This window comes from Brienomyrus brachyistius, unplaced genomic scaffold, assembly GCF_023856365.1.
Source record: "Brienomyrus brachyistius isolate T26 unplaced genomic scaffold, BBRACH_0.4 scaffold62, whole genome shotgun sequence".
Lineage (NCBI taxonomy): Eukaryota > Metazoa > Chordata > Actinopteri > Osteoglossiformes > Mormyridae > Brienomyrus > Brienomyrus brachyistius.
This window is the reverse complement of record NW_026042337.1, coordinates 661084-685754: the sequence shown is the minus strand read 5'-3', so window position 1 is coordinate 685754 and position 24671 is coordinate 661084.

Sequence of the window (24671 nt, the reverse complement as noted above, 5' to 3'; positions counted from 1 at the left end):
GATATTGTTCCATTCCTGCAACAGAAGGCCAGTCAGCACCTGGATTATTGGGGCATCTTGGATTGCAGGGGAGTTTTTGCAGGACAGAAAGATTGTGAGGAGGAGGGAAGACGGAGGAAGTGGCCTGGTGATCAGAAGACATTTGTGTTGGTGGGTCTCGGGTATAAATAGCAGGAGTGGAAGGTGAGGTTCCCCCCACCCAATAATATGCATAATATCCCTTCAGGTTTTAGGAATCACTCCCCCTGCCTGCCCCCCCAGGCAAAGGCTGGAAGTGGCCTAATGGTCAGTGAAGCACACATGTCATTGAAAGGTTACTGGTCTGAATCCCCAGCCAGGGATGTATTACTGAGGCACCCTGAGCAAGATACTGTAGCTGCCTACTGCTATATCACATAAATGCAGGTTAAATACAGAGCAGAGGACATGTTTTGTGCTGCAGTGTATCAACAATGACAATTAATTAAAAAATAAAAAGGCTGTTCCTGTTGTAAGTTGCAGGCCGGAATGGGGGGTGACTCCTGATTGGATGGCACTGCCCTCACTGGAGAGTCACCTGACCTGGCGGTTGCCATTGCTGTACCTGTCGGCTTTGTCACACTGGGCCCACAGCTGTGTTGGCGTGTCATTCAATACCGCTACCTATAGGTTAGGGTGAAGTACTCCGGTCACTGTGAAATCACTAGGATTAAAGGCGGAATAACATGGGAAAGTCAAGTAAACGGCGTTTGTGGCTGAACTGGGACCTGCCCCCAGTCAGGGCTGGATCTAGGCATAGGCAAATGGGCAGCTGTCTGTGGCCCCTGAGAAGGTGTATCCTGGCCCCCGTCAGCAGGGGGAGCTATGCTGCCATCCTCATTCTCCTGTGATCACTCGCCATCATCTGTGTGGTGACGTCCTCCCATCTGACAGACTCAGCAGTCTGGCTCTTTGTTGCCCAGGTCTAGAAACATGCCCCAAATGTGGGGGGGCATTTTTGCTCCCTCCGAGCTCCCTGCCAGACAGTCAACTTTTTGCTCCCTCTGAGCTCCCTGCCAGACAGTCCACATTTTTGCTCCCTCCGGGGCTCCCTGCCAGACAGTCCATATTTTTGCTCCCTCCGAGCTCCCTGCCAGACAGTCCACATTTTTGCTCCCTCCTAGCTCCCTGCCAGACAGTCCACATTTTTGCTCCATGGAGCTGGGAGGGAGCAAAAACACGGACTATCTGTGAGTCCCCGAGGACTCGATTGGGAAACATTGCACACAATTACACACCAGATACAAATTCGAGGGGCTTCCTCTTGCAGGAGGGAGTCTGCACTACACGGGAGGCACATATTCTACACAAGAGGGTGGGATGGAAACCTCCAACCCTGGAGGTGTGGAGGACTACTGTGTTACCCTTACTTTACTTAGTTGTATTCATATTATTTTATAAAGCTTCTCGTAACATAGTTTCCCTGAAGCACTTAACAAATATGCAGCAAGAAATTTTGCACTTAGTTGTGTGCATGTGCCCTGAGCGAGGCTGCCTCTGTGTGTGTGTGTGTGTGTGTCTGTGTGTGTGTGTGTGTGTGTGTGTCTGCTGAGGGTGTGACTTCTATGCCGATGTCTCAGGTTCTCCCTAATTAGCGATTCTCCGGGCTCTCAGTAGTGCTGATAGTGATGGTCCCTGGCTGATCCGTGACACACTTGTCAAGGCGTGTCGAGGCGTGTCGAGGCGTGTCGAGGCGTGTCAAGGCGTGTCACACGGGAGGCCAGATCCTGGCTCCACGGTCCTCATCAGCAGTATGCCGACTTGACATGCTGGCGAAACGATGGAACAATAGCATTCTGATGTTAAAATGAAAGTTAATGGGAACGTAATGTGTGTGTGTGTGTGTGTGTGTGTGTGTGTGTGTGGACATGTATATATGGGAACATTCTTTCGGTTCTCACAAGGGGAAACTGAATTTTATAAAAATCTGTGAATGTTATAAAAAAATAGCCTAAAAATGTTAAAACTTGCATTGTGTTTGGTTTTCTATGATACAGGTTAGGGATGGGTGGGGGTGAAGGTTGTGATTTTTGGGTTTTTCTCATAGAAATGAATCGATGACCCTCGCAAAGATATGAGAACAGGTCTGTGTGTGTGTGTGTGCGTGTGTGTGTGTGTGTGTGCGCGCGCTGTACTCTCCCTGATCTGTACTGTTACATTAAAGTATTCCAGCTGGATAATTGGACAAAATCCTCATAAAGATTTAAAGCCTTAGAATGATTATATGATTATGGACCAAAACAGCTAAACTGTTTTAGACAGTGTGAAATATGCTTGTTATTGTTCATTCCAATCCAAACACTATCTAAATAACAAAGTCTGTTACTGAACTGCACTTTCTGTTTCCAGAATTATTTTTTGTAATGGAAAAATGGTTCATACGGCAATTATATACAACAATTACTACAAATTAGATTCTTCAGTTGCATGCTTGGAGATTTTCTTTTGTGGATTTACTGGAAGCCAGTTTGAAAATGGCAGAGAAATACAAAAGGGACAGCGTGTACGGCTTGGAGACTGAATAAAGACACCCAGCTTGATTTTATAAAGGAACAGAGAGGAAGCGATATCGCTGCCAAAAACGCAGGGAGGCCAACAGATTACAACAGGTCCAGCATATCAGAAACTTCAGATATTTGCATTCAGCAGAGGATTTTTCCTGACACCACTTGATATGAAACAATATTTACATGCAGAGAAGGCACGCGGTCAGTTCCCATCAGTGATGGAGTTTGCGTGGATCGTGTTAATTGAGCTATTGGTTTGATCATTTAACGAGTCAATTATAACAGGTTTGGGTAGCCTCCAGTGACACCTGGTGGTGGGCATTTTAATTACATGAAAATTGATAGGTCGTCTGTAGCCAAAAGGCAGGAGATCCTGCAGCGGCGCTTTAAGAAGAGACAGACGTAGTCTCACGGGGGAGCCGGCGCTGTGCGTGCACAGGCTCACTATACACCAGCCGTTTAAAACTATGTGAGCAAATTACGGGTAAATAAATAATTTCCTGGGTAGGAGCTGGGCAGGAGGCTGGAGATGGGCTGCACTGTGGGGTTTCCATCCTCTGGGACGAGATTTCCAGGGCAGGGAAGAGGGAGATTACAGGCCACGTAGCTGTGCCTCTGATGCTGGGTATTGTTACTGCGGTTATATCACCATTAATACCCCGCCCCCCGAGCCCGTCAGTGGTATTTGGAATGTCAATAATCAGTGATCCTCCCCCCTGGGGGGCTTAGGGCTTATCACTTATTACAGACCCCTCTCCTTCTGCACTGTTAATGAACACTGACGGCTCAGGCTGAAAAATGAATTTTGGACAAAACGCTGTAAAACCTGAAGGCTTTTAAGCAGTTTCTTGGTCACTCTTACAAGAAAACAGTTTTATATAAAAGATTAAAGAGTCTAAAATGAAAAAGTAGCAATGAAGCATGTATTAGTGTATGTGTGTAATGCATATGTAAGACATACCAACTGCCGCTGCTGCCAGCTGTACAGGATCCGTTTTCGGGGCACTGCTGTTTGACCATCTGTTTAAAAGTCTTGTCTTTTCTCTCCATCTCTCAGCCTCTATCCCTGAGGCCTGATAGGATGCTGGGAGTGAGTTTCTCTTCCCATGCGAGGCTGCCTCTGTGTGCATGCCCTGGGTGAAGCAGCCTCTGTGTGCATGTGCCCTGAGAGAGGCGGCCTCTGTGTGCATGTTCCCTGAGAGAGGCGGCCTCTGTGTGCATGTGCCCTGAGAGAGGCGGCCTCTGTGTGCATGTGCCCTGAGAGAGGCGGCCTCTGTGTGCATGTGCCCTGAGAGAGGCGGCCTCTGTGTGCATGTGCCCTGAGAGAGGCGGCCTCTGTGTGCATGTGCCCTGAGAGAGGCGGCCTCTGTGTGCATGTGCCCTGAGAGAGGCGGCCTCTGTGTGCATGTGCCCTGAGAGAGGCGGCCTCTGTGTGCATGTGCCCTGAGAGAGGCGGGCCTCTGTGTGCATGTGCCCTGAGAGAGGCGGCCTCTGTGTGCATGTGCCCTGAGAGAGGCGGCCTCTGTGTGCATGTGCCCTGAGAGAGGCGGCCTCTGTATGCATGTGCCCTGAGCAAGGCCACCTCTCCATGTGACCTGAGCGAGACCAGCCGTGTGTATGTCTCGTCCCTCAGTCAAGCTATATCTCCTGTCCTCTCTCCTAGTCTCATTCATTGCCTCATATTTACCTAGCCTGTCTGTCTCACACTCACAATCTCTCTCTACCTCACATTCCTCCTCTGTCTCCATGTCCAGTTTCTCTCTCTCTCTCTGCATCTGCCTCATGTGTGCTCTCCTCATCTCTCTCTGTCCCCGTCTGCCTCTGAATCAGTCTCTGTCTCCATGTCCACTCTCTCAGTCTCGGTCTCCCAGTCACTCTCTCCCTGCCAGTGCAGTGTAACCACCATGACTATGACTAGCTTGGGATGGGGCCCTTGGCCTTCTGCCACACAAACCCTGCAGCTACACCCCCCCCCCCCCCCCCCCCCAACTCAGAGAGGAAGCGGCTGTCCCAGGAAGCCGGGTAGAATGCCCCCTCGGGAGAGATGCTCTTATCGCTTCCCACTGCCCCTCCGAGGGTCCAGATGTCCTGAGTCGCCCACAGGCATGGCAGAAGGAGGTGGGGAGAGGCGCAGCGAGACCCACACCACCCCAGCCCCCCTCAGACAGCTGCAGAGGCCTCAGCGTTTGAGGGGACGCTGCCGTGCCTCTTGGCTGCCCATACGGTCAGTGATGTCCGTCCTCTCTCCCTCGTGAATCTGCGGTTTGAATATCAGATTCTGGTCGTGTGGGGGGTGAAGTGGAACACTGCCATCCTCGAGCATCAGCATCGCGTGTGTAGCAGGACGGGGGCACCGCGCATCGCCGTGGGTTCCGGGGGGGTCCCGTCTCCCAGTTTCCACTCGGAATGTCAAAGCGTGTGCTCCTGAACCATCTCAGCAGCTTTCCGAGTCTCCCTCAACTTCCATGAGCTTCGGTTTACTGTGTTAAACAGCAGAGGGAGGATCTAATGAGTGTGTGCGTGTGTCACCCACGGTACCACCAGTGGCTAAACTGTAAAAATATTTCAAGGGAGATGATGGAGTCAAATCTTTAAGGGGGGGGTGGCTTTCAGTGATGAAATTTGCTGAGCAGGATGGCTGTTGTCTTTTTTCCCCATGGGGGTGGCATCCACGCGCATCCCATTACAACTCAATCTCTGCTTACCATGGGCAGCAGGCAAGCAGTGAAGTTTCTCTTACTAGCTACTCGCCAAAATACCAAAATCCTGATGCTGAGCTTCTGGGCCAAAATTACATCCAAGCTGACTGCGGATTTGGATACAGAGCATGTAGAGAAGCTTACTGAGCTGGCGGCTTCAGCTAAAGCCGCCACTGGAAAACAGAACAGTAGGACTTCAGAGCTTATTAAGGTATCGGGAGGCTGCGCTCGTTTCTGAGCACCTCGGAGGGACAGCGGGCCGAAGCAAGCTGGGCGGGGCTGTCCGGAGTCCTCCATTGCGGGGACGTGATGCCGAGTGGCATGCCACATAGCAGCGCTGGTCTCCAGCCTCATCCTCTAGCCGCTCAGCGCAAGATCACAGCCAGGCGTGAATTTAAAAAAACAACGTAACCGACACGTCGCCGGACCAGCTGTCTGCCTGATCCACACCCGGCATCTGACAAGTGCCTTCGCTTAAATAATCACATTAGGCGCAATTCGATCCCTTCAAAGATGGCTGAATAGGAGCAAATAAAACTGAAGAGAGAGTCAGGGATGATCGAGGGGAACAAAGGGAGCAGGAGAATGGGGTGGCTTATTTATGGCCAAGCTCCAGCCCCAAATAACTGCATTCCTAATCTCCCTCAACTGGAACCAATTTGTCTAATAATCCTATTAGGGCTGGGTGCTCTGGAGAATGAAGACTTCTTGGAGACTGATTAAAACAGGAGAAGAGACGTACTGGGCTGATTGAGTCATTATATGGAGTATCTATAGAGAAGGGGGGTCTCTCCTTCCAAATGTCCATTCTTGGAGCTTCGTTAGTGGGATTTCTGCATCAAGCAAGGCTGGGATTGTTGCACAAGCGTAGGCCTCAGTTTAGCTGCATTGTGTGCCGCATGGTTTCCTGTGTTGCATAAGGGAGCCCTTTGACCCGGGCCGTACAGCTGTCCTGTGGAGCGACAATGCCGGATTCTGTTTCTCATGGCAGGCAAAGAGCGGGACTTTGAGAAACGTGAAGAATTTCGACTTCTCCTGAACTCCGGCTTGCAGCAGGTGGTCGGCTGGGCCTTTGGCGGCCGCTCAGCTCTGTGAACGAGCATGTCTGCCGTTCCCTTTAGGAGGTGGGGAGGCTACCCCGCCTGGCAGCTCTCCCAGCGGGACGGGTCACACCGTCCGCCCGCTATCCTTTGTGCTGCTGTCAGCTTCCAGATCCCGGAGAACCGACTGGATAGTCGTGGACCACAGGCTCCTTCCTCGCTCACGGTCTGGGAGGGGTGGGGGAGGGTTTACCAGCGGTCGCAGGGCGAGACCGGGGTTGGTGACACCCCCCGAAATCTAAGAGGCAGACCGAAGGGGCCCCAAGTCAAACGAAGGCAGGTAGACAGGCGCATATTGACTGTCAATAACAGTCAGCATCAGCATGAGGGCATCTCAGGACGTCGTTACAGGGTTTCGTCCGTCACACTCGGAATTAACAGGCGGCCCAGTTCCTGCTAGTGGTGAAAGATTGTGACAGAAATTTCAGTCAGTTTACTATTAGGCGGGGAATGAAGCAGGATGGGGCGCCAACCAATAGCAGGGCACATGAGGTAACAGTGCTGACCACTGCGCCAGCCTGCCAGCCTGCCCTCCTTTTATAAAAATCTGTATTATAAAAATCGGTTTTGAAACATACACTGCCACCACAAAACAAAACCGCCAGGCAACAGGAATGGCTACACACGACTTCAAAAACCTACAAATGTGGAGAAAGATGGGTTAGGCCTCTGCACTCTTGTAATGATTCCTAACGATTAGGTTGAACAACATCGTTGTCACACGAAGGGGACGGCTGCCGCCGTAAGTAGCTGTTTGGTGATTGTTTCAGCCTCAACCAGATCAAACTCAGGCTGATTGCTTGACACTGTCTGTGGCACCAAAAATGCGATTGTTGTGTGTGATGTTGGACAGACAGGATGCTGATTGGTCCTCCTCTTCCCTATCTGCCAATAGGAAGGGCTTCTGCTGTCTCTCAGATAAGTCAGAACAAACACGTTGTTACACAGAGTGAACAATTAGTGTTTAATTGAAAAAGAGGCGCTATGGCTGTACGGGACCGAGCACAATCAAAATACAGAAAATTTAATGTGGATATGCAAATACATCTCACAAGGAAAGTGAGAAATATTAAGCAAAGAACGTGGGTTTTCTTGACGTTCCCACTTCTGCTGAGGGGTCATGTGAGGTCACATCCATGGGGGGGGGGGTTACCTATACTTAGTGGGCTGTTTTATCTGCCTGTCTGGAACTAAAAAGGTCATGGCCTTCAGACCTGTCAATAAAAAGGGAGATAAGATAGGCAGTGAGGAGAAGCCGAGGTTTAAGAGCCTCAAGATGGGGGGGGGGCGGGCGGCCGTCCTTCCGGAAGGTTCTCTGAAGCTGGCTGGTCTCTCAGGGGTAGTTTGAGCAGAGGAGTGGCTCCCTGATGGAAAATTGAAGAAAACGGGGGCAAATTAAGGAAGCCACTGGCCACCCACGCGATTCTGAAGAGGGGAAGTGTGCGGCATGGTCAAGTGAGCTCATGCCCACCGGCCGTGTCTTACACGCTTCCGTCGGAGAGATAAACGGACAGAGGCGGGATGTTGGTGGGGAGATTTTATCGCTCGTGTGCTCTGTCTGTCTGAAACGTACTTTCCCACAGTGGGCCTGCTGAGACTCACAGCTGCAGACGTATATATACATACATGGCTGTTATTTTTATTAAAGTATCAGAGGTAAAAATATGACAAGTGCACCTAGTTAGTCAGGAACACAAACCGAAACTGTAGACATAAAACACAGTTAATTCACACTTTGTGGGTTTCAGGTTCCCAGAAATACTATCCTACGCGCCTAATTAAAGTCGAACTGGCATCTCCGGACTGAATTCCCAGAGCGGCACCGAGCCTTCAGTATTCCAGCAGTCGGGAGACGCGGAACAAAGAGGAACGTGCAAGGTGTGTGTGTGTGTGTGTGTGTGTGTGTTTGTGATTTTTCCAGCATGTCACTGCTCCTCGCTCCTGTAATTCCCCCCCACCTGCTAGTCAGCATGCAGCATCCCTGTCTGCTGGTTGGTGGGGGTGGGGGGCCACGCTGTGGGAGTCAGGCGGCTGGGAGAGGGTGATGGGTGGGAGAGGGTCCTTGGCTGGGGAACCTTGCAGGTGAGCGTGGAAGCGAGGGAAGGCACTCAACGCATGTCTCATAATGCCAGCTGTACGGGGGGGCTCGAACTTGGCTGGGGGGGGGGGCACTGGCACACCTTTTGAGATGATCTCATAGGTCCGTTAAAAGTGGGAACAGAGCCAAAAGAAAGCAGGTAAAAAGTAAGTCATTGATTTAGGACATCGTACAGAAGAGACAGGCTGCCAATTGTGTGCGTGGGGGGGGGTGAGAGCAGGTCATGTGACATGATAACACTGGGGTGGCAGGATCTTGGCTCAGCCAGTTAAAAATTCCTGTTGGAGTTGGGAGTTTGGGAGGGGAGCAGGGGGCTGGGGAACACAGCATTCCGAAATGGTGAGACGACCAGCCCCCCCCCCCCCCCCCCCCCACACACACACAAATACACACAGACTTTGTTTCTGGGCAAACATGTTCCTTGTGACCGGAGTGTTACTACAGCAACCTGACTCCTGTGTGAGGTGGCCGACAAGCACGTTTGACTTGTTCCAATGCAAAAGCCCCACAGAGTAACAATGATGGATCTGCATGACCGGGGACTCAAGCTGGAAAGTCCTGACCTCAGACGGGTCACATTCCGAGCACAGGCTTCCACCCACTCCACACTGGGACAACGGGAAGTGTCCCAAACAACTTCCTGTTTATGAGGTGGGACTGGCTGATGTCAAGGCGCTGGTACAATAATTAATGTGACACTGATTAATACACCATCTAGGCTTCTTTCCCTACATTGTGTCCGTCGTCACCCTGGTGCGGATCTCACGCTGTGCTCTGTGCATGGAGCAGCCATTGCTGTCACCTTTGACCTTTGGTTCGGTCATGTGGACCGCACCCCTCCTGGGGGGCTGACAGCTGTTTTAATAAGCCGGCACCCATCCAGGCTGCGGAGCATTTGCCTGCGAGTGAACAGGAGGCCTAGCGTGTGTCCGCCGAGCGAGCCCCTGAACGCGACCAGTGGAGCAGCCAGCCTGCCAACTGGGTGACGAAATGCGGTGCAAGCGTGCTCCTGGCTGCGCGGGTGCGCGGTCCTGCTGCGCGGGTGCGCGGCCCTGCTGCGCGGGTGCGCGGCCCTGCTGCGGCGCCACCCCATGCAGCTCTTTGAACTGCAGACAAAAGCACAGTACACAGGATCGCTTAAGCGCCGGTGAGTTAAGCTACATGTAAAGCGAGTCGGGTGTCTGTTACATGCTAAGTGCAGTTTTTTTTCCAAAATAAAACAATTTCTGTTTCTTTCCCCCCTCCCTCCCTACATTTATTTCCGCAAACAGAAGTGGTTCAGGTACGGTTAGCAGAGTAGAATAAATGAATCCACTACATTTATCAGTTTTACATTCTTGCTTGTTTTTTTCCATAAGAAGCACAATAACACAAAGTAAACCAGTAAGGGGGCGAATGGGGGAGGGGTCAGAGAAGAGGGTAGACTCACTGTCACGCTTGTCCTCCCCCCAGACACGCAGCACTGGAGTAATGAGCCCTCGTTAGTCCTCAGCATCTCCTCATTGTCATCCTGCCATTACCATAATTATGTCTGGGTTTCACCTCTCCCAGTAACGAGACTCAGCCGAACACTGGCACAATTAAAATTAAAGTCTCTCATCCCCCGCCCCCACCCCCCACAACTTCCCAGCACCCCGCAAACCCCCCCCCCCATCTAAAAATAATCGGCACATCGGCACATTAATGATGGTTCATTACTGTGAGTTCCTGGGGCTGCGGAAAAACAGGCCGTCTGACACTGATCTGGGATCTGTGAGCCGGCGAGCCACCCCCCCCCCGCCGCCCGTCATCAGATCTCCACGGAGACGTGAGAAGGGCTGATTAAAGCCGAAAACGTGCCACTTCTCTCCGCGGGTTGGTCTGAGAGAGCAGGCGGCTCCGTGCGAGAAACAGATGGAGCATGATGTCGACATGCCTGTTGGTCATTATCCTGTTTGGTTCCCATTACTTCTGTGTAGCTGGAAATTAACAGCCATTATAAACAGTGCTTGCAGGTTCCCATTCAGATCACATAAATGCTGTGTTTACCAGTAATTACCAAGAATTACTACTATGCACTGAAAATCTTCAGGGCCTCTACACTTTTTTTAAGTAAACTTTTAAGACATGCACCCACCCAGACCAGGCTTTGTTCCTGAATTAAGAGCCGCAGATCTGAACTTGTGCTCTTCGGGATACATTTGGAGATCAGGAAGTTAGATCTGCACCTCAAGGTCATGGGTCACACCACCCCCACCTCACACCGAAAACAAGGGGTATGTGATCTGGACATATGGACTATGGATCTGCCCCGGACTGAGTGCTGTTCTGCGTGCGTCTCGCACTGGTGAGCTCACTGCGCCTCCAATCACGAGATGGATGGATGGTTTGTTTGGACTGTGCTGATTAGGACCCCTGGATACGCTGGAAGCTGAGTGGGGAGGGTCTTCTGCTTCTTCCAAGGTCACTAAGGGAGTGGAGAGATTCGCGCTTAAAAGCGGGGGTTCGTTATATAAGTAACCCGTCGTGAGACTAGCGGATCTAACTCTATTGATCCTTCTGCGCTTTACAGCTCAGACAAGACGATTCCGTAGATGAGAAAGGTTTCTTCTGCACTACTCAGGTTTACAAGAGCCGGAAAAAGATCAATAAATATTTTTTTTATTTTCTTTGTAGACATGGACCAAAATCTTGTTTCGTTTTCGCTGAGTACCTGCTGTGGCGATTCTGCCCCTAAGTGAATTCTGACCCTGGAAATTCTCAAGTTATTTGTTGTTCTGGATTAATGTATTTTTTGGAGGGTGTGAGGCAGGAAGTGAGCATTAATGAGACGGAGTTGCCACCAGGAGACCTGGGCGGTGGACAGGACTGCAGAGAATGAGCTGCACGTCACCGTGAGCGTAGCCCTGCTGCTGAACGCCCCTGCTTTCATCCCCCTTATCCTCTCTGCCTTCTCATATTCTCTCTCCCTCTCTCCCTCCTCGCCTGCTGCCCCCTATTCCCCCCCCGGAACCCCAGGGATGATGGCATAGAGTAAACGAAGGCCCAGCTCGTTATCACAGGGGAAGCAGGAGCGAAGGAGGGAGAGAGGGAGGCGATTTCAGCGGCCTCCTCTGCTCTGACAAATGTGGCCTAATTGGCAGTCGGCCGAGGGGACCATGGTGGGGGGGGGGGGGGGGGGGGGGGGGGGGGAATAGACCGACAGGCTGACAAGCAGATGCTCGTGGAAGCGGCGGTAAGCTCAGCTGCATCGCCGCGGGCTGCAAGGCGCCGCGACGCCTGTTTACGTGACGCCAGCTTCTCTCCTCCCTGCCTTGACAGGCGGTAAACGGAGACGTCACCCAGAATGAAAGCATTTCTTCCGTTAAAAACGTAACACCAGGATCAGGTACAACAGCTGTTCCCCACCCCAGGATCTCAAATCACTGATTCCTGACTGGTGAAAGTACTGTAAAGGTACAACGGCCGATTCCACTTGGCATTCTTAGCCCCGAACTCCATTCTGCATCCACACCTCTGAGGTTCCCTCAGCAGGCTGTTTATTCACTCTGCTCTTCCTCACTGAACCTCCAAAGTGATGTCACACCCCTCAACCCCATCAGCAGAGCCCCCCCCCCCCCCCCCCCGGCTTCCCACCCTTATGGCATTCCTGTCAATAACGAGCATGGCAATGACATTTCTGACACGCATTCTGGCCCCGCGCTCATGCGGTACATCAGTCGGCATAGCGACATCACAGGACCTGTCACACCCTCCCCTTCGCTGCCTGTCCATGTGGGCTGGGACGTCCTGCCGGATTTACATTTCTGTCACAGGATCTCTCTCTCTTCTTAATCCCTTATATTTATTTATTTATTCTCCCGGCATCCACGTCTGGCTGTTTCCATGAGATAAAAAAATCACTCCAGGGGGTCCACTTAATTAAATCTGTGGATATAAAAAAGGAGGGGGGGGGCGTGGTGGATTTTATTAATCAAACTCAAGTGAGCTGCATTAAATACGTGCTTTTTGTGGATGTCCCCTCCAAATCGTTTTGCCTTTTTCAGGGAATGAAAAACAACCGAAGGCAGAGGCTGTCGTTGACGTCTGCACAGGCTGCATCCCCCCCCCCCCACCCCCCCAGCTTGTGTGGATGTTTAATATCAAAGTTTTGCTAAACTTCAACAAACTTATTCAGGCTTGTTCTAGATGTCTGCCTCGATGCCGCCTCACACCCTCCCATCCTCCATTTTCTCCCCATTTTGAACACGTCCACCTTTTTAGTCCCTGGTTCTGCGGCTGCAGTGCGGAGACCTTTCAGGGTCCGTGTGACATGTGCTGAGAGACCCTCAATGGGGGGCGTGGATGAGCAGATGCACAGGGTTCCCGCTGTGATTGTGCCCTCCTGAACACTTTGTGGCTCTGGTATTAACTTTTATAGGTGAACGTGTGGTATTACTGTGTGATTATAAATTGTCTGTAAAACCAGTCAGTGAGTTTCAGTCAGTTCCTTTAGCTGAATTGTCATAATGGCCAGGATAAAGAACTAGCATGTTCCAACTAGCTTCCTGAATAAGTGAGGAGTATTAAAAAAATAGTCTATCATCTCACACCTTCAGGGTTGAGGGGCAGGTTCGAATCCCACCTCCGCTGTGTGTGTGTGTGTGGGGGGGGGGGGGGGGGTTTGTGTGCTTTCTCCATGTTGTCTGGGGTTTCTCTTACCATTCAAAGCAGTGTTTCCCAATCCGGTCTTCAGGGACCCACAGACGGTCCACATTTTGCTCCCTGCCCAACACATTTTCGCTAATTGTCTGCGGGTCCCCGAATCCCAATTTAAGAAACACTGCCATGTGAGATTAGAAAATGGATTAACTCATCAGCAGCTGAAACGAGTAACATTACTTTTGCTAGTTATTGCTAGTGATGAAAACAATTAAATCACCACAATAATTTCATTGCTCTTTGGTATTTAAAGACCATCAGCAGTGGTCGGCAAACAACATGCAGACAAGATCTTCCAAGGGGAGGCAAAAGGTAGTGATGCGAGGGGCCCCCTCCATCCTGGTCAGCAAAATATGGGTTTTTTTTAGCTTTACTTTCTTTAAAAAAGGTTGGCGAGCACTGGTCTACAGTATGAGGGGTTAACGGATAAGGCCTGAATCCTGGGTCTCGCCTGCCGTTCCGAAGCCTTACTGAGGCTGTCATCCATCTGCCATCTCAGCTCTGCTTCTGGGCTCGGCCTCTCCTGCGCGTCAGACGCTGAATAGCATCAAAGACTGGAAAACTTCCCCCCTCTGTGGCTTTTTTAGACAAAGGGATTGATACGATCCAGTGGGTGATATTTATTTCTTTTATACACACCAGGCAAGAAATTGGAAAAACACAACCCCACCAGTGAATACTCCCCCCGAGTTTCATACACCCTTATTTACCCACAGCATCAGCGTAATACAGGTGCAGAGGCCACGAAGTGTGGGGGCCCCAACCCCCCCAGCGGAGTTACAGTACTGAACACATTCTCTGATCACAGATTGTGTTTGTGCATCTATATGCATAATCCGGACAAAGGACCAATCCTATTGGTCATTTTAAACATGCGCAGAATGAATAGGAGGAAAGGGGATGATTCCACTGAGGTACCAAAAATGCTATAACAGCAACTTACAGACTGGGGAAATCTACCGGAAGCTGCTTTCAAGTAGAGCCACACGTGCTGCATTCAATACGAGGCACAACTTAACGGCTTTTTGCCAGACAAGTCAAGGAACTGTGTCGCAGCAAGAAATGGCCGCACATAGAGGATTTCTGAATGATTCTTTTTTGGGGGGAAACAGCTTTAGAATGTTTCTGAGATTAACAGTTATCTGTTAAAATGATTGCGTTTGGAATAAATCGAAACGTCCTTTACGTGTCTGAAAACGTCGTGAAACTCTTTAAAAAGCAGGTATTTCTTTAAAAAACGGGCATCACATTTATAAATTATAAATGTCTGAAACAGATATACCGCAATTGCAAACTGCGTCTGTTTAAAACAGTTTAATCGAGAGATGTGTGAATAGGACTTTAGCCACCAAGTTAAAATTCAAATACTGTGCAGATCTACGTACGCGTAATATTAAACCGGGAATTAGCGATATGCTGCCGGTGTATTGTAAAGCACTCAAGCCTTGCTGCCAAAAGCATATTTTATGCTTTATTCAGCGAGTACTGTAAAAGGCAACCCAAAATCTTACTATCTGGCAAAATCGCCGTGTATTGCTTTCATGAATATAAGCTGTAATAATGAATCTTCCCCGCCTGGCCATAGCGCTATTTCAGACACACCCGCTTTTCTCACCTGCAGCCCCTTTGACCGCAAACGCGATGCCAATGGGCCAGTTTGTCTCAGTTACCTTTGCCCTCCGATCCTCTCCTGTTTGTGAGCTGTATATTGGGTGTATATCACCCAGAAGGTAGCACAGTTTGTCTGATTGCCTCATGCCCCGATATGATAGCATTCTGTTTTGGAAACTGTATTTGCGCCAACTGATTGACGTGTTTGTGTTTAGGCGGAGACCCGTGCCGTTATTTCTGGTTTCTCATCAGCCTGCTTGAATGAAAATGAATTGTCACAATGTCACAGTAGCCTAAAGGCTACGCAGGATGTCTGTTTTGACGTACGCCTGCGCTTAATCATTCTCAGAGATATAGTGTTTCATGGTGTTTTGTGTGTTTTTAATAAAACATGGATTATTAGACCAACCACTATTAAATCGATGTTATTGTTGAATGGAGTTGGCTACTCGACCCATTACTTTTTGATGGGCTAATCTTAATGTCTGTATTGAATTCAGACGTCCCACCTCTCCCAGAGGTTCCGGCAATGTCTCGTAAGTTGACAGCAGTTCCCGGGAATGATGCACAATGTCATGGAATTCTGTTGTTCTGCTATTCAACAGAGGTAAAATTAGCCAGCAAGAAAAATATCATTTGCAATTCTGTTATACCATCCAAACATTATACCACGGTGTATGGTATTTTGATGATGTTTTGTATTCTGGTATTTCCAAATAAAATTTTCCATCTGGGAGGAGGTTGTATTGTCAAATGACAATAACACAGTATATGGTAATAACCTTGTTGTGCTACAGTACGATGACAATGAAACATTGTATTTCTGTACGATATTACCGTAATACCCCCCAAGCTTGCTCCCTCCCCACCCGGGTGTCCCTCCTCTGCCTGCCTAAAATCAACAGGCCTAAGGTGGGATGTCTGTAAATACATTTGGTAGCAATGTAATGTTAGGTATAACTAATACTCACCTCATTCTTTAATATCAGAGTGATTATTTACAATTTTCTACATGTCACCAAGGCTGTGATATGTCATGTTTTTTATACAATTGCCCATGAAGGTCTAGTAGAGTGGGTCATAGTTTGTTATTGCAGACAACAGAATTTAAAAATACAACAAGTCCGGACGAAAATTAAAATGTGGATATGGTCTGTCAGGTTTCACCGGTGCGGACGGGCAGGCTGGCAGGAAGGAGGCAGGGAAGAACGAGGCAGCCGAGCAAAATACGGGGAAGACTGGGGATTTATTACGGGGAAGACGGCTACGGGGAGAACAGGACATCACTAACATCATCTAACATCACTAACATCAATGACGGACCTCGGACAGGGCGAGACATGGACTAATATAGACAAAAGACAGGGCGAAACAACAAGATACAGCTGGGCATGATTGGGGAGGCACACGTGGATAATCAGGGGGCGTGGCACACAAAGATAATCGAGGGGCGTGGCACACACGAGGATAATCAGGGGGCATGGCACACACGAGGATAATCGAGGGGTGTGGCACGCACGAGGATAATCAGGGGGCGTGGCACACATGAGGATAATCGAGGGGCATGGCACACACGAGGATTATCAGGGGGCGTGGCATACAAGAGGATAATCGAGGGGCGTGGCACACACGAGGATAATCAGGGGGCGTGGCACACACGAGGATAATCAGGGGGCGTGGCACACACGAGGATAATCAGGGGGCATGGCACACACGAGGATAATCAGGGGGTGTAGCACACACGAGGATAATCAGGGGGCGTAGCACATACGAGGATCGTACAAGCTGGGAATGTCATGGTCAGTAAAACATTGCTAATAGACACTGTACATATTGCCTTCCCGCCATAGGTATTTTTTCAGGGTGCTGAACCTCTCCCCCAAAGGTCAAATCCTAGATTGACCCACGCTTATTGCATAGATCGCATTTCTAAATTTCGTGATAGTGTAATAATCATCATAATCTCATGGTCATGGAATGGGCCTGGTACGGTACATGAGACACGCCACTGCACAGCAATGCCACCAACACTCACACGCTCACGCTTTCAGAATCTCGCACTGCAAGATGCAAGAAATCTTACGGCAAATCTATGTTTATTCCATTACAAACCTAAAATTAGCTACATCAAAAGCATTGGGGTCGTTTGCAATCGCTGCTAGACTATTTACAAGGTAATAAAACTGTTACGTGCATGTAAACCCGTGTGCAGACTTGTCTCGAATTGAAGATCTCAATCCAACCAGCTGACGGAAGTCAGCAACCCCGGTATAGGTGAATCTGATTTTCCTATTCGACCCTTACAGACACTCAGCAATTCAACAATTACACCATTCAGCTGATCATGCTGTAATTGGTAGGACTGTCCTACTACTGCTGCAGGAGTGGAAACTAGTGAATTATAGGGTACTTTGCCCAAGTCACACAGAACAATTAATTCAACTAAGACAATAAAAACAACTCTGCTGGTTAAGGAGGAGTCTAATTGTTCACAGCCTTGTGTCCACTACGCTCTACCTTACTGTCTCTGTACTCTCACATACCACAGTTCCCATTACTGCCAGCTGACCGAGTTTCCGCTCAGAGTTCTGCGGCTCAAATGTGTTTTTTGTTATATTTTATCGCTCACACATGTGGGCACTTACTTACCCACACTGGTTACGACAAAGACTTGTTATCCTGAGGGTTACTGGCTCAAGTCCCAGGTTAGGGTCAAATCCTAGAATCGCTCCTGCCTGAATCGCTTCGAGAGGTTAAGCTTTATCAAATGCAGATTGCTTTGGGGTGGGATGTAAGCTGCGAAACAATCCATTAAAATGAGTAGATGCTGTAAGTAGATCTTGATAACAAATTAATTGGGTAATAAATTAAACCATTGTATTATCATTGTGATTATTAAACACTGTTTATTATTAGAAAAAGGTAAAGTTCATAGGTATACATTTAATCAATTTATTTAAAAAGTGATTACAATATTATATACAATGGCTTAAAATAGGTTTTGAGTTTTTTTAAAACATCATTCTGGGTTGAGTTTTCTGTTAAGGAACATTCATGTTTTTAGAAGCACTTGTATACAGTATTTCCATCTGCATCCTCTCAGGCCTTTGAAACAGTCCACCATGACACATTACTATTTATTAAACGCCATTCTTACGTTTGTGACGATTCCCGGGAGAATATCATATCGCATATGTGACACTAATGAGCTGCTGAAATGATTATGGGTGGAGTTTAATTTTCATCCACTCGAGTGAGACTCTCCCCATCTTCATCGCTCCGCGTTTTCACTGCGTTCCCGCCAGCCGTGTTCACATCTGAGCCAGTGCAAACCAAAGTCTTCCTCGCATGCGGCTTTAATAACAGGTCGGCAGGGGAAAACCGAATAACTGAGCATGTCGTCAATCTAAAAAAGAACGCGCCAACCGCATTTGACTGACAGATATATAAATTTTATTGCTTTTGAACCAAAGTGCCATCTCTTCACATCAACGGAACGATAAGTGAGTCATCTGATACAGCAAAGCTGATTTCTTGTGGGAAGGGTAGATGTAAAGCGTTCATATGTGTGCCTTCTCCACGCTGCAGTGACACGTCAAGTGGTGGTGGTGGTGTTTCTGTCAGCAGCCATCTGAGCTCCTTCACAATTCCGTGCTTAACATGACGCCGTCTGCCGAGTGGAAAAGCCGCATTCGTCCGAGTCGCTCTCACTCAGAGCAAAACAGTCGCTGAGCTCTAACTATAGTGTCATGATGAGTTAGGTTGGTGCAAATCAATAATTCTATTATCAGTATGTTCATATCCTGTCCTCTTATCTTCATAACTGCTTATGCCTGGAAGTACGATATATAAGGCAGAGGACAACCCTTAACTGAGTGCTACTCAACCACCCAGCACACGTTCGTACACTAAGGGTAATTTACAGACAACTCATCTACAACACTGCTTGGATAGTTTGGTTAGGGGTGCGATCAGGGTTAGAGTTGCACTAGGGTTCCGGATGGGATCAGTGTAAGTCTTGGCATTAAGGTCAGAGATAGGATAATCTTGCCTTAAGGGTTATAGCTAGGAGTGGGGTTCAGCTTGCATTAAGGGTTAGGGTTAGAGCTTGGGTTAGCTTAGAGAGAAGCAGTTTTTCACAAGTGTCTCCTCTGAGAAAGGTGAAGGGCCCTGTGGCGTAGCTTGTGATTTTCCTTGTCTTTCTTGCAAACTTGTATTCAGTCACGTAAATCTGGAAATGTTGATCTGTCAGATTCATTTCTGTGGGACACTTATGATCCTGTTCTTCTAGGGTTGCTGTTGAATCTAGAGAAGACAACGATTTAAGTAAAGTAGGTGTATCAGACGTTTCGGCACACTGCTAACGACCACACAACAAAGAAACTGCTAGCCTTAAAAATAGCGTTTTGATTCGGCCGTCAGGAAGTCCGATTTGGAAAATCACTCAGTGACTTACTATGTGGATGACCAGGCGTTGATGAGGATATGGTCACCTCTGACTGTATCGAAGAAGTGCGGTTGCACAGTTGTATCAGAGCTATGTATTGCCTTTCGCGCATGATCATCCCTTTTCTGGTCACCTAGGAATCAGGAAAGAGTGTCTTCATCGGCCCGGTATACAAATGGACGCCACCTAGTATTGTCACTCTTGCCATACCTGTCAGCTGGTTGGGAAGCCCAAGCAAACCATTTCGCCTAATCCCCTGCACCCCATTCCTGCATCGGAGAACCACCTGAATATGATTAAGATTAAGTAATTTGTTGGGCTTGGGTTTAGCTTTGCATTGGCGTTTGTTTTAAAGCTAGGCCTCCATTTATGGTTATTATTTTGGATATGGTTAGAGCTAGCATTATACATAGAGCTAGCATTATACATAGAGCTAGCATTATACATAGAGCTTGCATTATACATAGAGCTATTGATAGGAGTAGGTTCGGTCTTTGTGTTGGGGTTAAGGTCAGAGTTACAGTAGCATTCTTCTTGATGTCTGGCTTCATGTTAATCATTGGGCTAAGGTGAACATAAAGGTTATAGCATGATTAGGATTAGAAGGACTGGTGTGTCCTGTCTTGGGGCAGGAGAGTGAAAGCTAAACTACAGGTTTAACCTTCCAGTAGAAACGGCCTTCCCAATCCTGTAAAATGAGCCTGAATGGTTTTTAATCCCAGCACTGTGTGTTATGTTCCCCTTCCCCCCCGCTTCCTAAATGGAGCCCCAGTGCATGGGGTCGGATGTCATTGCTTTGGTGGGCGGCTGGATTGGAGTGGGGGGAGTTGCAGAAAGTGCCTGACAAAGACGTTCCTGTCTGCACTCGCGCCCCGCTCAAATTCTTCTCCACCCCTCCGTCACCACCTCTCCTGTGTTCTGGGCCGGAGCCTGGACAAACACAGCATTAAATGATAGATCGGTTCCGTAACGGGATCCGCGCTCCCCTCCCCCAATTAAAACTGAATTGCACATATCACTCTATACCCGTTCTCACACTCAACATAAACACATGCACAGCCCACTCGTTATCTATGGAATTAACTGATTCGAAGTGCCTGGTTCCAACCGTTCCGGGAATGGCGGTGGTTTGCAGGGGGGAGGTGATCTGTGGGAAGCAGGAGAGTCAATCAGCTCAGTCTGCAGGCGAAACGATATAGCACAAATACGTACACAACATAAACAATGGCGTGCAGTTCTTGCCAATACTTTTAGAAAGGTTAACTGGGTTAGGGTTAGGCAATTTAGCAAAGTTACTACATTGCTTGTGTTTTTTTCTACAATAATGACACATCATACAAACTGAAACCACAAAGGTGACATCAGACTCTTTATTCCTCATTTATGCCGATTGCGTGAGCTCACATGTGCTCTTCGTCAGTATATTCACCCTCCAACCTCGTGAATGAAAAATGATTCCTCCGACTCCTGTCTTTGATCTCCAGGGCTCTTCACGCTTTCCCTTGGCTGGAAATCGGGAAAAAAATTACTGCATACTCACCCCCCCCCCCCAAACACACACATCTCTCCCTATTACACAGCCATTTACAAGACCTTGGATGTATTTGTCTTTAATATTTCTTTGGAGACGCTGACTGGAGTACAATGCATCTGAGAGGGCGTGTGATAAATACCAGCAGATTTTGACACGTCCGGTGCATGATTGCGATACCATAAGGGAGCTCGTTTCCAGTAAAGATGTGGCTAACCACTGAGCGCCAATCAAAAAGCACCGGGCAGAATGTTTTCTAAGGAAAAAGCAGCTTGTCTGCTGATTCATTTTGGCACTTTGATGTCCGCTCAGTGAAGTCGGGTTAAACAGACGGCGTTGGAGTGCTGGCCCGAATGTTTGTGGTTTGTAAAGACAAATAATGCCTCCATTTCTGCAGTTTGCTGGAATGTGTGTTTTTTTTTTTACCAGTTTTTGAAGCTCATGAGGTGTCATGATTTAAATCCTGCTAAATTGGAGTTGTTTTTTTTTTTTTAAACCAACAGTGAGCCTTAATGATGGCCTGATTTACCCTTGGGCTTGAGTTTGCTATTTCGTTTGTGAAGAGCAGTTTCTCTCTAATGGGGTTCGTCCTGCTGTCCTCACTGATGGGGTTCATTCTACTATCTTCTCTCTCTAGGGTGCTGTCTTCTCTGTCAAGGGTGGGGTTTGTCCCACTGTCCTCTCTCTGATGGGGTTCGTCCCGCTGTCCTCTCTGTCAAGGGTGGGGTTTGTCCCACTGTCCTCTCTCTGATGGGGTTCGTCCCGCTGTCCTCTCTGTCAAGGGTGGGGTTTGTCCCACTGTCCTCTCTCTGATGGGGTTCGTCCCGCTGTCCTCTCTGTCAAGGGTGGGGTTCGTCCCGCTTTCCCCTTTCATGAGGTTCATCCTGCTGTGCTGAAAATGTCACTGTCCGCCATTTAAGGTTGATCTAATCTCTGTATGAACTTATACCTTAAATAGCAACATAGACAAAATCCAAAACTTCCCCTGAAAAGAGCAGAGTAGCGGCATGTCCGCTCTGAAGCCTAAGTCTACGACGGAAACGTGCTTTAACAGATCATTGTTTAATTACTTCAGTTGCTTAGCAGATGTTTTTGTTCACCGCAACTTAATGTGAACCTTTAATGTGGCTGAAGGACTTCAGTGAAGCACCCAGGTGATTAACAGCCCCCGACAGCCTCCGCTCCACACTCCTGCTTCTCCTCGCTCTTTACCCACCTGCTTTCATTCATCTTCCATGAAGGGGATTTTCAGCCAGAAGCATCTAGGGGTGGCCTTCAGAAGCGCCTAATAATCAGTTATGTAGGATTTTCGGTAGAACAAGCGTGTGTTTGTGAAGCGCAGGGAGATGCGGTCTGAGACACACGCACACACATCCTCAGAGGTGGCTTTCGGTCCTTCTGAGCCTGAGGGCTGCCCTGTTTTCCCCAGAAATCTCAGTCTGGGTCTTATTCAAATCAGGCGGGGATCTGGCTCGACAGTACGGCTACTGATCGGCTGGGGTGGGGGGGGGGGGGGGCTTACACATGGGTGTCCTGAGGTACAAAGTTATTCCTTTTTCAGGTATAAACCTCTGACGTTCCTGCGTGAAAGAGGCGTTTCTCTCTGTTTCCGTGGGCGTCTCTGTCTGCGGCCCAGGGGCGTGGACCCCCCCCCCCCCCATTCCTCGCCAACCCACATTGCTGGAGCCGGCCCAGGTGCCTCCTTTCCTCTTAGCCCCTTTCTGTTGTTATAGTCAAGCCAGACCCTTTTGAGTGGGACACGCATCCGACGGACCCCATGCCCATGTCTCTCAACCTGCTTTCCGGATTCCTGCAGTCCCTCAGGAGCCACGTGAAACCGAGGCCTCGCTCATCTCTTTAATCCCCTTCTTGTTTTTCCTCAGTGCCTGAGGGTCTCTCAGACAGCCGGAGGACTCGCGGCGTCTAACTTTCGCTGAGGAATGTCTACACCATGCATTGTCCTCCCTGCCCTAAACAAATCTGTTGATTTATGTCTGTTTTCTTTGGCTTCCTTAACCCAGGGTGGACCAGCGTAAGTTCTGTCCAAAGTACAGAAACCCAGACATTTGCCAACCTGTTGACAGCAGGAGTCATCAGCCAGAGACGAGGTGCATCAGGACATCATCAGAACCCTCTAACATCTGGGGCGAAGTGAAGTCAGTGGACGAGTCTCACCATTCATCTCACCACCTAACCACTGACAGCACGGGGGAGCAGAATGTGGCTCCGAAGGTCGCTGGTCCGAGTCCAGCCTCGGCAGAATTGTCATGTCTGTAGGATCTTGAGCGAGGCCCTTAACCCCAAGCTTGATGCCAAATCTGGTCTCACTTGTGTCATGGACAGCAAGATGGGGGAGGTGAAAAGAGATCAATAAGGTGTCCTTATTATCCATCCATCCATCCATTTTCCAAACCGCTTATCCTACTGGGTCGCGGGGTGTCCGGAGCCTATCCCGGAAGCAATGGGCACGAGGCAGGGAACAACCCAGGACTGGGGTCCAGCCCATCGCAGGGCACACTCACACACCATTCACTCACACAGGCACACCTACGGGCAATTTAGCAAGTCCAGTTAGCCTCAGCATGTTTTTGGACTGTGGGGGGAAACCGGAGAACCCGGAGGAAACCCCACGACGACATGGGGAGAACATGCAAACTCCACACACATGTGACCCAAGCGGAGACTGTCCTTATTATTATTATTATTATTATTATTATTATTACTATAAAAGGGATGCCAGTTTTCTCACTCTAAACAGACCACGCCCCCAGACCTTAATGCCCTCCAGCACCCATCTTCGTTCTGTTTCCTCACGTGTGCTGAAACTGAAACCACTATCTTTTGTTTTGGATGCTCTCCAACATTCATTGAACGTGTCTCCCAGTGAAAGTCCCCGTTCCACACCCTCCTCTAGATGTCAGATGGTTTCGCGCACCATTGATCTGCGATCCCTTTGGAAATTTCGATTGACAGATCCACAGACCTGGGCACCGACCTTGTTTACACATCAATCCATTAACAGTGGCAGACGTCGTCATTGATTGCAACATGAAATCAATAGATGTGTATTTCTTGGGGCATGTATAAGGTAGGAGCCATTTTCTCCAGGGTAAATAGCTAGTTGATGCCTGAACCTCTTCCGCTTTTACCCAGATGGCTCTCAGAGGTGGCCGCGAGGGGAAACATGGATTTCCTGAGGTTTGGGTGGAGGAGTGGGCTGAGAGTTCGGGGGGCCTGACAAGCTGGGCAGCGTCGGACCCAAACCACACGCGAGATCTGGGAATTCTCTCCCTTTGCGTTCAAAACACCAAACCGAAGCGAATTCCTTTATTAACTGGCTCATGAACAAACCTTGTCCATCTGAAGAGGCACGGCATTTGCTTTCAGCTCCATCCAGAACCACTGACCTGCTCACCGCATGGACCGGGTGGCACCGAGTGGAGCACAGGCTCCGCCCCAGCCAGTGGACAGCTTTGGACAGAGCGAGGCTGAAGCGAAACCACACCCACAATCTGCTAAGTACTCTGCAAATATTTAGATTTCTTTTCCTCTTTTCCCTGAAAAACGTTACAGATTATGACTCTTAGCGGGTTTTCTCAACCTGCGGTTGCAGTTTGATTAATTTCCAGTGTAAATCATTTAGTGACAGTTTGTTGTTTACTTTTGTGTTTTATTTGCCTGTACAAAGCTTGGGCTTTTCTTTGATTTCAGCCAGAGGATGTCTGGTGAGGCGGAGAGGCCGAAGCTCAGCTGCCCGCATTGCCCGGCACGTCTGAAGGTGCCCGCAGTCTCGCAAGGGCCTGCGCTGACGCAGATCGACCCGGCGCGGGCAGCAACTGTCAGGAGTCACACGCCACGCCAAGCCACAGCGAAGCTTCACTTTCTGTTACTGGGGAATTATGGAAAAGGGTGGGTAAGGACAAAAATAAGGTGATGGGGGGGGGGCAGCGATGCACAGCCACCTTCCCACATGAATTAGC